Source organism: Balaenoptera ricei, chromosome 4 (assembly GCF_028023285.1).
Source record: "Balaenoptera ricei isolate mBalRic1 chromosome 4, mBalRic1.hap2, whole genome shotgun sequence".
NCBI lineage: Eukaryota > Metazoa > Chordata > Mammalia > Artiodactyla > Balaenopteridae > Balaenoptera > Balaenoptera ricei.
The window spans coordinates 150,706,308-150,721,406 of NC_082642.1; the positions used below are offsets into that span (position 1 = coordinate 150,706,308).

At 47.3% G+C, this 15,099-nt stretch overlaps 1 long non-coding RNA gene across 1 annotated transcript in view; it reads left to right on the forward strand.

Annotated features, from left to right (window-relative positions):
• The first annotated feature begins 786 nt into the window (after positions 1-786).
• LOC132365559 (uncharacterized) overlaps positions 787-15,099 on the forward strand; it is a 38,320-nt gene continuing 24,007 nt past the window's right edge. The window contains exon 1 of the long non-coding RNA XR_009503122.1: positions 787-1,312. This is a non-coding gene — a long non-coding RNA (uncharacterized LOC132365559). The remainder of the gene's footprint in view (positions 1,313-15,099) is intronic.

Consider the following 15,099-nt stretch of genomic DNA (forward strand, 5'->3'; position numbering starts at 1 on the left):
ATGCCCTGTTTTTTGCATGAGAAAACAGACTCCAAGGGATTTGAACTTGACCCCACAAGTACCAAGTGACAGCTGGGATCTTGAACTGGGGACCCTGACGCCATGGAGTCTTTTCTATCCAGTAGCACTGAGGTTGTCACTGTCCTCTCTGGTTAAACAAGGCACCTGGGTGACAGGGGTGAGTTAGTGTCACTCAGAGAGTAGCAGTTGTCCTCGTGTCCTGAGTGTGGTGCTGGCACTTTCTTTTGCTGCACTTGCTAGCCCCTAGGAAATCGACGGACTCTGTCGGGCATTCCAGGTCATCGAGTGTTCAGAATCCTGTGGCACAGTTTAGAGCGGCTTAGGAAGGAGGCTGGCTAAGTAGGACAACTGTGCTGTGTGCCAGTTCCCCTCCAAAATGAAGCCACTGTCCCTGCCCCCTGAGGCGCTGATTCATAGCTGGACCTTCAGCCACTAAGGGGCCCTTGCCCCCTTGCAGCCTGTTGGGATGCCAGGGTTTGAGCAGGGCCTATGTGCAGGTCACCTCCGGGCCGCATCTTTGCCCTGGGTCCCCTTGCCCGGGCTGGCGGCAGGCAGAGGCAGTGTTTGGGTGGTCTGCCCCTTCAGTGGACGGTTATCAGTGAAGTGCTGGGAGTAGAGCAGCGGACAAAGACAGTCCTGGGGGGCTGATAGCTGGGAAGGCAGAGTGGCGTGGGTGTTGCCACATGGGGGGCGCTGCAAAGGGAAAGAGCAGAGGGCGTGGCCGGGAGGGGACAGGGAAGCTGAGACCTGCAGGATGCGGAGCCAGTCCCGTGATGTGATGGTGTCGGCAGATGGCACAGCACGTGCAGATGCCTCGAGGCCCTGAGCTGGAGACCAGAGGGTGGAGCGGGCAGGATGAGGAATTGCGGGGCCAGATCTGGGAGACTGGATGGAAACTCCCGAGAATAAACACGAAGGGATAGGAGTCTGCTGAAGTGAAAGGAGACGCAGAAGCACAGGAGGCCAGGTCTCGGGGTGAAGCAGCAACTCCAGAGCACTCCCTTTTGGGGCCTCTTAGATTTGTTACCCTATTTGTGGTCCACTTGGAACAGAGTTGAGCTTCCAGAAGTACTTTTTTTTTTTTTTTCTTCATAAGGTGGGCTCAGGAAGGTCGAGAAAGATGGAGGCTGTGGACCCAAGAAGCTAGTCCCAGGGGTGCCTTGGAAGCTGCTTCCTGGAGACGTTGTCAGGTCACGGAAGCATCTGAATCCGAGACGATGAAGTCCTGTCCCGTGGAATGTCCACAAGGAAGGACCACTAGGCCCAAGTGAACCTTTTGCTGAAAGACCAGGTTTGTGTTGATTGAGATGAAATACCAATTAAAAGATAGAGGAGCACTGAAAGCATGATCTGTATGTCCATGCTTCTGGTTGAGTCTAGAAGAGTAGTTATCCACCCTGACACACCTGAGGGATACCACACACACCTTCAGCAAAAGCTCAACATGGACATTATGCCTTTCCCCTCCTCCCAACTCCCTGAGGCCAGTATTATACCCATTTTACAGATGGGGCACCCAAGTGCTAAGAGAAAATAAGTGACTCCTCCAAAGCTACCAAGGGAGGAGTTGGGATTGGGGATTTGAATGTCCACTTTGGGCACACCATACCCTTCTAGAGGTGGCCTCTGCCTGTCCCTGCAGCCCGGGCCACGCTGACTGACCTGTTACCCTGTGCCCTTCCTGTCCCGCACCTAGACCAAGACCCCGGGCTTCATCACTATAGGAGGGGAGACAGGGGATCTGGGACTCCTTGGGAGTGTTTTTAATCTCAGGTCCTCAAAGGGAAGTCCTGAGAACACCAGAAGAAAAGTTAGTGTACCCTGGAGAATAGGCCTCCTTTTGTCATGGTTTTCCAAACTGTTCCATAATTTCCCACAGAGCTTTTTTCTCTCCAAATTACCCCAGGGGTGTGTTTATAGGGCACACACATGGCAGGTGCTGCCCTGGGCAGGATACAAAGACGAATGGGCTGTGTCCCTGACCCCAAGGCTCTCACAGATGGGGGAGGTGGAAATATTCAGCCATCTGAAGACAGGCCGTAATAAAAATAATCACTGAGGTTCATACCAAGCGCTGTGGAAACGAAGAACTGGATTCGTTAGTACTTGGAGTCGGGGGGAGGTAGGAAGTTTTCCGGCAGAGATGGCGTTTAAGCTGGCATGGGAGCAACTAGTGGGGAGCATGGGTGGTGGAAGATGGGAGGTGGCTAAAGTGTGTTTTGGAAACACCTGGGAGCGGGCAGGTATGGTGTGATGGCGGGAAAGGGCTTGGGGTGCAGGAGAGCCTGGAAATTCAGGGAGGGTCCAAGCTGCCATCTGTTGGTGAAGAGACATTTTGTGGCTGCTAAGGGTTTCTTGAAGTGAAGGGACCATTTTGAAGAACCAAGAATGAGTACTATGCATATTAACTTGTTCTGAAAGGTGCCTCCTAATTGACCAACCCCCCATGCTGCCCACATGTTCTTGAGAAAGAAAGGATTATACAGACTCATCATGGAGAAGTACAAAGAGGGCTGAGGCAAGGTTTCCAGATGTCCACCAGCAGTAGACAGAGGGGACTAGACAGTGTAGTGCTTGCCTCATGGCCCCTACCTGACCTGGGGGTGCTCTGAAATGGTGTGAGGGAGCCTTTGGAAAGTACACACCATCCTCTCCTTGTTGTGGTCTGGGCTGTAACCATTTGTGTTCGGAGGGCTCAGCGAGAGATGACTGCACCTGGCATCCACCTGGAAGGCCACCTGCCACCCCCTGCCCTGTTTTCTGCACCCGGAAACAGGCCAGTGTGGTGCTGATAGTGGGGAGTTTCCAGGGCAATTTGTGAGATTCTCAGTCACCTTGAAAAACACGTAGTAGTGGGATGAGCGTAGAACTTTGGGTCAGAGACCTCCTCAATGGACCACATGATCATGGACAGTTTCTTATCTTCTCTCAGCCTCCAGTGCACAAGCTGGTCTCAGAGAGCCTTTCCAAGTCTATCAGGCCCTGGACAAGGTCCCACTGTGCCCACAGTTTGCTGGGGTTTTGGGTGGAGGGTTATTCAGCCATCCTGCTGGTTGGCAGGATAGGGAGATGGGGAAGGGTTAAGAGAATTTCTCAGCGGCTTTGCACACTCTTCATCTTCTGGTAAGGATAGCTGTTTCCACAGCATGCCAGGGGGTTCTGTGGGGCTATCACTCTAATTCTAAACAGAATAGGCGCTGTACTTGATCACAAGAAAACAGCAAAGGACCGATGGCCAGAGGCCAGCATGGTCATTTGCTGGGTTGAATTGCCAGCATTCTTTTTGCTGAGAACAAAGTTTTAAGGCATGTGGACTTAGACCAAAACACAGGCACAAGGCATCCTGTGAGTCCACAGGAGGAAAACGGTGTGGTGACCAGGAAGTTCTTGGGTGGTGGTGAGGTCTGGTTTTTGGAGAGCTGCACCATGACCCCAAAAATCAGCCCCTAAGTTTATAGTAACAGCAGCAATACCTAGATAACCTTGCACACCCCCAGCTCCCCACCACCCAACAGGGAGATTAACAAAAGTCGAACTCCTGAAGCCAGACCGACTGTCCAAAGTGCTCAAGACCTTTGGGTTGCTGCAAAGGGGCAGAATTGTCTGCGTACTGCAACTGAACCCTTTTCTCCAGAACACCTGGGGCTAAGCCGTGTCTCCTCTGGGGAAGGAAATGTGATTTCACTTCATTTCCCAGAGATTTGCCCTGAGATGATTGCATTGTGAGTGGAAAAGACAAGGATACATTGTTCAGTGGATAATGCCAGAAGTCAGAATTGTGCAAAATGGGCTCTTGACCTCTCCATTCCAAATAAGTGGGCGACTCCATTGTTTCCATAAACTTGTATTGAGCTAAATGATGTGACTTGGATGTAGCACTGTTTGTCCATGTGGATCCCAAAATGTGAGCACCTCTTTGTGGAAGACTAGATTTTGCTTTTTGGACAGAGATTAACTGGTACTGTTAACTGGTACAGCCAATTCTCATTATTCAAAGATTCTGTTTTTGTGAATTTGCCTAATCGCAAAAATTTATCTGTAACCCCCAAATCAATACGGTGTCTTTGTGGTCATTCACAGATACAGAGGCAAAATTTTGAGTCTCTGGTGAATCTGTTTGCAGCCAAGGATGAACAAGGCGACTTCTCATTTCAAGTCTTAACACTGTAGACAAGTGTCTTTTTTTTGGTCAATTTAGTGTCGTGTTTTTTGCATTTGCGTGCTTTTTGTTGGTGATTTTACTGCTTAAAATGCCCCTACCCGTGTGCCCCGCCCACTGTGTAATGCTGAAATGCTGTCTATTGTCCCTAAGCACAAAAAGGCTGGGATGTGTCTTACGTAAAAAATACATGTGTTAGGTTAGCTTTGTTTTGGCCCAAGTTATGGTGCTGTAGGCCTTGTTCAATGTTAATGGATCAACAATATATACTAAGTAAGGGGTCATTAGAAAGAAACACACAGATAAAGCAGGATTATGTATTGACGGGTTGACACAGATGTTGTGTCAGAGGCTCGCAGGAGCCTAACCCTGTATTTCCTCTAGGAGCAGTGGTTTTATTGTTCTCTAAATCAGCATTCGCAGCAACTGTATATGACAGAAGTATCAGGCATGACAAGAATTGACTGTATTTGACGTGGGTTTTGAGCTTTGTTTTTCTGCTGAGCACCTCTTTGACATCTTCCAATAATTCTCCAACTTTTATTTGCAACAGAGATTTTTATTCCCACCACTGTTCTTATTCTGCTTGTCCGGTTTGTCTTTCACCATCCTGCCTCCCCCCCTGTCATCACTTTCATTCTCCTCCACCAGCTCCCATCCACTAGAGAGCCACGTGTCTGCATGAGCCAGGGGCCTTCTCTTTGAGGGGAGCACAAAGAACCTTGACAGAAAGGTTTGGTGATGGGGCCAGAAAGAGCCTGGACACCGTCCACTTGTCTCTCAGCCTTAGAAGCAGGCGATTCAATGGGTTTACTTAAGGGATAATTAGATTAGCAGTGGAGCAACCCCTTCCCAGGACTCTGATATCTCAAGGGTTTTCATAACACTCTTCAAATACTTTTTTTTTTTAAAGATAGCATTTTAAAAATTATTTATTTATTTACTTATTGGCTATGTGGCATGTGGGATCTTTTTTTTTTTTATAAATTTATTTCTTTATTTATTTTTGGCTGCGTTGGGTCTTCATTGCTGCGTGTGGGCTTGCTCTAGTTGTGGCGAGCAGGAGCTACTCTTCATTGCGGTGCGCGGGCTTCTCATTGCTGTGGCTTCTCTTGTTGCAGAGCACGGGCTCTAGGCACGCAGGCTTCAGTAGTTGCGGCACGCAGACTCAGTAGTTGTAGCTTGTGGGCTTTAAAGCGCAGGCTCAGTAGTTGTGGCGCACAGGCTTATTTGCTCTGTGGCATGTGGGATCTTCCCCGACCAGGGATCGAACTCGCATCCCCTGCATTGGCAGGTGGACTCTTAACCACTGCGCCACCAGGGAAGTCCAGCCACTTGCCTCTTAATGGGCATGTCTAAGTTTACAGTGTTTCAAGCAAAGCTCTAGTGAACTTGCTGGCAGATATCTCCTAGGGCATACATCTGAGTATTTCACTAGACATTGAATTGCTGACTTATTGGTTATTTCCATTTTCATCCTTACTAGTTATTGACAAATTTCTCTCCAAAGTCATTGTACCAGTTGACACACCCAACAGCCAGATTTGAGAGACCCTGTTTTCTAACATCCCCCAATACATGGTATTAATCATGTTATTTAAAAAAAACACAAAAACCAAAAAACTTTACCAATCGAGTGTCGAGAGCTGTCTCTCTTTTAAACTTACATTTTTCTCTATTATTAATAAGCATGAGCTTATTTTCACGCTGATGGTCATTCTGTTTTTTCCCTTGTTAATTGCCTTTTTATATACTTCGTTAATTTCCTTCCTGGATTGTTCCTTATTTTTCTAACCTAAGAAACCAAAGGCAATGCTTTCTATACAAGTGCAGTTCAAAAGAAGGCCGAAGACCCCACCCTGGCTTCACCCCACCACTGGCAGGAATGAAGAAGGGCGTCCCACATCCCAGATTCTACATGCCTCTGGCAACACCCGCATTCATTCTTGCCTTCCCCCTTCCTCCCCTCCCCCCAGCCTGGCTCTGCTACTGCCTTGAGAATTTGGGACTAATATTACGATGCCCTTTATTCTGGTTTATGAGAGTCACCGCGAGCAGGCTAGGATTTCCAGATTGTCCCTCACCCTTGGCAACCCAATCCACATTTAGCTCAGGACGTACTGTCTTTCAACTGTCTCTCTCTCCACTCTCAAAACCTGTTCTCTGTGCCCCTGGGACTCACAGTCATCAGTCAGATCTCTTATCTCTTCAGCTTGTTCTAAAACATCTCTTTCTTCTTGTTGCCCCAGCTGAAACTGGGATCGCCCCTGAGCCCCTGCTTCCCCTGGAGCCCTCTCAACTGTGACTGTTTTCTCTCCCATCACCTCTTTCCCACTTGGCCTAGAGGCAGAGCAGCCATCCTCCTTGGCTCTCTGCCCCATCCAGACCATTGCCCGTCCTGTCCTAAACTCCCTAGACTTCTGTCATCTGAGGACCCTAGGCCACACCCTCTTGTTCCTTGACGACTTCAGCTCCTGGCTCACTGTTACTCTTTCCACCCAATTTCATATGATTCTGGGTGATTTCAGTATCCACTTAGGTGATCCTCTCTAATACGCTGGCCTCTCCACTACCTGATCACCTCTGCTCCAGTGGTCATACCATCCATCTTCCCTTTGTCACCTGCTCCCTGGTTATACCTTAGACCTTGTCATTACCAATAGCTACATCACCCAACATCTCAATTTCCCTTTCTTATCTTTCTAGGTCACTCCCTCTTGAACCCCAGCTCCCACAATCCATTCTGTCAACCCCACCGGGACCTACCGATCCTACCATCTTTTCTTTGTGTCTCGTCTCCCTCACGCCATCACTTTCCTCCCTACTCCAGCTTAAATTCCATCACTATGGTCACCCCTCAACTCTCTAGATCCTCTCTTGCTGATTACAGTCAAATGCTTCACCCATTCTATGCCTGCACCTGTGCAGCTGAATGTGGCTGGAGAAAAACCCATCTCTGCTGACGGGTCTCAGAGACCACCTGTGGGCCAAATATTTCCTTCCTTCCCTTGTCAAACTTCCAGTATCCTTTTGGCCCAATTTCACTCTCAGCTGATGACCTCACTCCCTATTTTACTGAAAAAATTAAGGCAGTTAGAAGAAAAGTTCCACAAATGCTCAAACCACACCTACTGTCCTCCCGGCGTCTGTAACCACATCCTCCAAGCCCTGTCCTGGGTGGACAGCCTGTGATGCTACAGAGGGCTCACGCCTTCCCCGTGCCCAGAGTTCTGTCCCCTCGCACCTGCCGAGGCATCACCCAGCAAATTTCCCCCCTCCCTCCTGCATCATCAGATTTCTCAGTCTTCTGGTCATTCCCATCAGCAAAAACATGCTGTTAATTCTCTCTGAAAAAAACTTCTCAAAAGAGTTATCCACGTTCGTCCTTTCTTCTCAGTCTCAATGAAGATAATGGTGAAAGGAGCAAAAAGAAGCTCAGCCCTTTTGTATTCAAGTACATCCCCCCCCCAACCCCTTGAACTCACTTTTGCCCCCTGCCCCACTCACTGCTCCCCTCAGTCCTCATTTCACTCTCCCATCAGAGGCACTGGCACAGTTGCTCACTCCCTCCCCCTTGAAAAGCCTTCCTTGCTTGGTTTCTAAGGCGTCACAGACTCCGCTCCTCCTGACTCTGGTCTCCTCCGTGGGCACTTTGCTGGTTCCTCCTCAACTTCCCTGACTCAGCGTCAGGCTGTTCCAGGTTCAGCCCAGACCTCTCCTCCAGCTGCTCTCACGCCCACACTTCCAGGGTGATCTCACCCACGCTTCTGGTGTTAAATATATATTCATCTCTATACCTCGGAATCATCCTGTACTCCTCGCTTTCCTCCACATCCCCTACCCAGTCCCCATCCTGTTTTCTCACCTTCAAAACGTATCTGGAGTCCAACCAGTTCTCATCTCCTCCACAGCCGCCTCCAGGGTCCAGACCACATCATCTCCCCGCTAGACCACAGCAAGCAATTCCTTGATTCTTTTCCTGGGACTGCTGTAACAAAGTACCACAATCTGGGTGACTTAAAACAATGGAAATTCAGTCTCTCACAGTTCTGGGGGCTGGAAGTATGAAATCAAGGTTTGCAGCTATTTTATTGAGTATATTTTATTGAGTATAAATGTATACTTGTATACAAGTATACATTTAACACAAGGAAATAAACACCGATATATGGAAGCCTAATTAATAACTGTGTAGCAATAGGTATCATTTTGATGATTACATTATTTTAAACAACAAACTGCACTGAAAATGAATGTAATAAAATTCTTGGTCATAATGTTATTAAGAAATAATATTAAGAAATTATATACTGGTTTCAATATATAAATTGAAAATATGATTGCTTAAAATGTGACTCCCTCCGAAGGCTCTAGAGGAGGATCCTCTGCTCCCAGCGTCGAGTGGCTCCTGACGTTCCTTGTCTGTAGCTGCGTCTCTCCCATCCCTGCCTCTGTCTTCACGGGGCCTCCTTCCCTGTGTGTGTCTGTGTCCCCTCCCCTCCGCTTAGGGTACCGGATTTTGATTTAGAGCCCACCATTTAGTCTAGGGTGATCACACCTAAAGATCCTTAACTACATCTGCAAAGACGATTTCCAAATAAGGCCACATTCTGAGGTTCCGGGGGACATGCATTTGGGGAGACACTGTTTCAATCCACTCCACCTCGTCTCAGGTGCCCTCCGCCTGCTCAGCACCTCCTGCTTTGACTTGCAGCCCACAGCCTGGGCACATGGCTCCTCGGCTTAAACCCTCCAGAGGCTCCTGTTTCACCGGAGTAAAGGCCAGTGTCCTCCTAATGGTCTAAAACCCGACCTCCTTCTCTTCCCCTCCCCCACTCCACTTTAGCTACACCAGCTCTGAGGCCTTTCCTTCCGGCAGTGCCCTCTGCCTGCCTGAGCCCTTCCTCGAATCTTCCTATTTAGCAGACACGCATGTAACATTTATTATATGCCAGGCCCAGTTATAAGTATTTTATGAACATTAACTTAGTTAATTCTTCTTGTTCTCTGAACATCCCTCTGCCGTGGGGGCTGACACCCCTCATTTTACAGTGGAGGAAACCCAGGTACAGAGGAGTTAAACTGCTCTCTCAAGGCCACACAGCGTGTGTGAATGATCAGAGTGCGTGATCCTGATGGGGGCACAGCACCACCTCTCTTTGAGGGGTTGGCCAGGTATCACCGTCCCAGCGGGGCCTTTCCTGACCACCCTGCTTTGAAATGCAGCCCACCTCCTTCCTCTGCTGTATGTTTCACCACTGCACGTGTTTTGCCATCTGATACTTGTGTTATTTACTTGTATCTATAGTGTCTGTCTCCTCCCAGGTGGGAATGTAAGCTCTGTTGGGGTATGAATTTTATCTGGCTGGTTCACGGATGCATGAATAGTGCCTGAAGTGGTGCCTGGCACATTGCCGTTGGATGAACGAAGAGGAATTTTCCAAGAGAACATGATAGATCTAAAGTTAGTGTCCTAGACTTTGAAACCTCCTGTCCTAAGAGAGCCAACGTCAGTGGCCCTGTCTTCCGTATGTCCCAGGGCGAGAATGGATTGGTCAAAAACTGGATAAAGATGAATAAGGATGAATACAGCAAAATACCTGTGGATGTAAAATCACAAACTACCAAGAGTAAGTTGGCAGTAGGTAACAAAAACCACCAAAAAATGCATGGCCTGTGGCCCAGCAATTCCACTTGTGGGCATTTGCCTTGAATCATGATTGGCGCACAGAGTTAAGGTATGAGGATGGTCACCATATTGTTCTTTGATAAAATCAAAAAGTTGAAAATCACCTAAATGTTCTGCAGTAGGCGACTATTGAAATAAATTGTGTATGGACATACTATGCCACCATTAAAAAAATCAATATATAACAGCATGAGAAAATATTTATGACATATCAATGGGAGTAAAGTGAAATGGTATCTTAGATACATAAACTTAATATGAAAATAAAACAGATTTGCCCCAAAAAAGAGAACCAGATTTACAAAGATAGGAAAAAATACATAGATGGGTCAATATAATATCAATGAGAGCTCGTGGATATAATAGAAAATCGGTGTCTGGTATAATTTTGAGCACAGAAACAGCATTAGGTTGGCAACCAAATTGGAAGAAAAGCAAACAGCATGAGGGTCATCCACAAGGAAGGACTGTGTGGGCATTCAGCAAACTAGTCTAGAACGACAGCCAACCCTTCAGCAGCAAGGATCCACTGGTGCTCATGTGAGGGCCCTTATGTAGCAGCCCGGTAAACCCACTGTGGAGACCAGAGTGCCCCAGAGAAGGTCCCTCGTGTAAACCTGGGTGGACTCAGAAGATGGAACAAAGGAGAGGTTTTGGTTTGAATAAATATCTCAGCCCAAGTCTTGAGTGCTTGCTGGTGTTGCCCTCCATGTACTGGGCTGGTTCCTCTTCCGGTTAAATAAATCAGTGTTGGTAGATTCATTTTATTTTGCCTCCTAAGCCAATCTGAACTGCTGCTAGGACTGATTCTGAGACTAGGAGCTGCTTTTGTGTTGAAGCGGGTTGTAGTGATGGTGACCCAACAGCCGGGAAAGAGTGAGATGGCCCTGAGCAGGGGGAGAGCGTGGGACCCCGTCTGTTATTGGATGAAAAAAGTAGCTTGAGAGCAGTCCAGTCCAGTCTGATCTCTTCTTAAAAAAGAAAGAACTCAGGATAAAAGACCAAAGTGCTGAGTACCACGCTACCAACTGTAGTTGTCTCTGAGAAGTGTCATGATGGTATTTTTGATTTTCTTTTTTTTGTTAACTATCATTGCTAATTTTTAAAAAACGATGGCTATGTGCTGAAGAACACAGTAGAAATATTTCCAAGAACAACGAAGAAATACTGAGCAACCAAAACAGCACGAGAAGCAACCTGAAGGGTCATCACAGCGACTTTCCTACTCTGCAAATATGATTCAGAGAAAGCTCATATGGCACGGAGGATAGTAGAACTGGTTTGTGAAGTCATCGTCTCTGGGGGCTTTATTAAGCTCTTCCTGGTCTTAGGAGAGACCCAAGAGGGCTCAGCAAACACAACTAATAATAGAATTAAGAAGATAACAGTTTGGATTATTTAGCATAAAAGAAATTGGGGCTTAAAAATTGTGAGTAAAGAGGTTTTAGATGAAGACACTGATCAATTATGAATCATTTTCACAGAGGACAGAAGAAGAAATGGCCTTAAATTGATTAAGAGAGAGCTTGAAGAAGAAATCCTTGCTAGGAAGGCTGTTGAGAGCCTGGCATGGGCTGACCTGACCGTGGGCTTGCTCAGTCCTGGGAGGACTAAATATAGGAAACACCATCTGTCCTAGAAAATCCAGGGAGACTTTCCAGAAGGTTCCTTAAAGTTCCAATCCTATGATGTCTCAATGAAGGTATAAGCTCACCCAATCCATTCTTGAACATCCTATCCTGGAACTCGAAGTGTCTGTGTTCTTGGCCAGGACTGGTCTTGGGAGAGCTGGTGGCGATCTCATCTGTGTGATGAGAAGGCTGCCAGAATACCAGTCCTCCCGCTGAGTCATGCTGTCTGAAGTTCTACCAGGTGACAATCATTCTTTGGTCATCAAGAGCCCAATGGAATGTGAGTGATGCACTTAGGGTTTTCTTTTTTTCTATTCTTAGGTTCAAGAAGGAATAAATGTGGAGATTTTGAGGTAACTAGTTTAGAATTTCTTTTAGGGATTGTTAAGAAAAATTATCCCAAACTATTTGCCTAGAAATAAGGCAAAAGGGCACGTCCTCTCCACGTCTCACGGAGGCATTGTTGAATAGGCTCACCCAAGGATTACTTAATTCTTGAGGAGAATGTACCTGTGTTTGACTTTACTATTTACTAGTTGACAAGCCCAGACACAGTAAAGATGCATGTTAACTTGTCAATTTCTGTCCCTTAGAAAAGATAACCACGAAAGTTATGGTTTTATTCTCACATAGGGCGTTAACCAGTTTTGTATCTAACAAATGACCCAGCCATCATTCTGACATTCTGTTTTTAAAGGTCAGTAAGTTCCACACATGCTCTTTGAACCACCTTTCCTGTCCTACTGGTTGGCTCATTTTCACGAGTTAAATAAATCTTGGACACATGTTCATTCTATGTCTTTATGGGAGTCATGGGCTTAACTTTTTGAAAATCAATACTTTGATAGGAAGGAGGAGAGGTAACATTAGGAGAATAGCTTTAGGAGCATGACACTGATTCTCATCTGTATAGATGTTTCTATGGTCATTCTTGGAAGGAAAAGGATTCGTCAGTTCCGTGTAATCCAAGATGAGACAACCCTTGGTGAGCCAGAGGTAACTGGATTTTTTCCAGCCTTAACAGCTAGCTGAGAATGAGGTCTGCAGGATTGGGTGTGGGGAATTCTGCGCAGTAGAACGGTTAGGGTTCTGAAATGAAAACCCTGGTGGATGCAGACGTCAAACTGGAGAATAAGATTTCAGAGGCAGAGGGATTCAGGGGAGGTCAAGGTCCTGATGTGAGTGTGGGAGAAGGTGGCTGAAGTGGGGGCTGAAATTCACCGGAATCAAGGAGTTCAGGCAGGAGGTGGCCCGGAGCCAAAGGAGCCACCTGTGGGGATGTTGAACTCCTCTCTGATGGTGACAGACCCTGGCAGTGGCAACAGGAGCACTGGCCCTGGGATGCTGGAAGGGAGTGGGGTACCTGGAGGAGGGCCAGGCCTCAGCCATGGCCAGAAGGTGGAGGGACTCAGGGGGGGCCGAGGATGACAAGGAAAGGCCCCTTTAAACAGAATGGGGGCGGGGATGCTGCAGAGCTGTGTAGGGGGAGTGAGGGACCAGTAGAGAACTGGCGACCGGAGGAATAACAATTCGGGCCTTACCAGCAGCTCCTGGGATGAGGGCGGGAGGGGAGGAAGTCTGCCATGAGCGGCCCAAGCATCGGAAAAACTGTGTGGGTGACACAGCGGGGCAGAGTGTCCAAGTGAGGTCGCTGCCGGCCCTGCCCCGAGGCACAGACGCAGGTAAACCTCAGACACCACCTTGTACGGTGTTGACATCTCCTTCTAGGCGTTTTTCAGAAAACAGCCTCCTTCGTCTCACAAGGGTCCATGGCTGGGGAAAGCTGAGGAGGCGCTGGCCCACCCTTTCAGGCCTTAGAAGGCAGCACACAGCAGCTGAAAGCTTTGGACCTGCAGGGCTGGGTTTCACTCTGAGCTGGCAGTTACGAGACTCTGTGCCCCGCCCCCCATGCTGGGGCTGCTCATCTGGTCCCTGCCTGAGGCTCAGATGCCACGTCACACAGCGGGTCTCAACTGTGGAGTGTCTGGGGCCCCAGCTCCAGGGGTCGGAGCCCTTCATAGGCATCTCCCGAATAAAACAAAACACCACACTTCTGCGCATTCATTGTGTGTGGCCTGTTTCACCCCATGGGCGTCTCTCTTCACAGCTGCAAATTCCAGCTTTATCTCTGTTCTGTTTTTGAACCTGTTTGCTTTTGATTACGATTCGGGTTTGAAAGGGAAGAGGCACACACTCTCCAGCTCCCTGTTTTCTTTCTTGGATGGAATAACACAGCTTATTTATAGTGGGATTATTTTTTCCATTATGGCATATGTACTTTTATTACTCTACCACCTTATGTTTTGAATTGCATGGGGAAAGAAACGCATCAAAGAATACTCCATTGTGTGTGGGTTTTTTTTTCCCTCCTGTAGTTGATGGTGGAAAAAAGTGTAGCATCCGATTATTCATCCTGTACCATGATGGTTTTTTGCCCCAACCAGCAGAATTACATTTTACACTCAAAAGAATTCTCTGTAGGAACCCTTTCGATTCAACATGGGAGGAGATAAGATTCAAAGTATGGCCAACCCCATGCATCACACCCAAAGTCCATTTCTTCTATGGTTTTAAAAAAAATGTTTTTTTAAATTAATTAATTAATTAGTCTGCCTTGGGTCTTAGTTGTGGCGCACAGGCTTCTCTCTAGTTGTGGCGCTTGGGCTCCAGAGGCACGGGCTCAGTACTCACGGTGCACGGACTTAGTCGCCCGTGGCATGTGGGATCTGAGTTCCCCGACCAGGGATCGAACCCGCATCCCCTTCTTTGAAAGGCAGATTCTTAACCACTGGACCACCAGGGAAGTTCCTCTTCAGTGGCTGATAACGCTCTCCAAGGATGCAGTGCGCTGTAGAGCATGAAGGTTTAGGCTTCTGCAGAGAAGTCTGGGCATGCTATTCCTTTTTTCTTTTTTCTGTTCAAACCTGTTGAAGACATTACTTAACTAAGCATTTTGCTACTGCCCTTTGCTTATAGCCACCTTGGCTCTCCAGGTCACTTCTCCATCACCCTGGTCTTTGCTTTCTTAGGCCTGGAAGGAGGATAAGAAAAACCTCTCTCCTTGGAATCAGGGAGATTCCTTCATTGCTCAAGCAGGCTTGCAAAAGATCTGTTTGTATGTCACGTGAAGCCTTGTTACATGTTCTAAATCTTAGGTTTCAATCCTACCATGTTTTCTACCTATTTTGGACTAAATAGGTACCTTAATGAGATGCTTCTGCCTCTGTCTTCATTTCTAGAAGAGAAAACGGAATCACAGGGGAGGGTGCTTGCCTTGCCTGGAATCCCCACAATTTAGGAGAAAGACTTTGATTGAACTTTACTATTTCTGTTTCAATTTATACAAATAAAAGGGAAGCAGATCTTTACCAACTTGTGATGCTCTCCAGGAAAGAGGTGGGGATGCTGAATATCCCATCTTTCTGTAGTTCATTTGCTCTCTGGTTACTTTAAAAAGCATCCTACTGACATGGAGAAATTGGAACCCTCATATACTGCTGGTGGGAATGTAAACTGGTGCAGCCGCTTTGGAAAACAGTCGCAGTTCCTCAAAAAGTTAGACATACAGTTACCATATAACTCAGCAATCCTAGTCATAG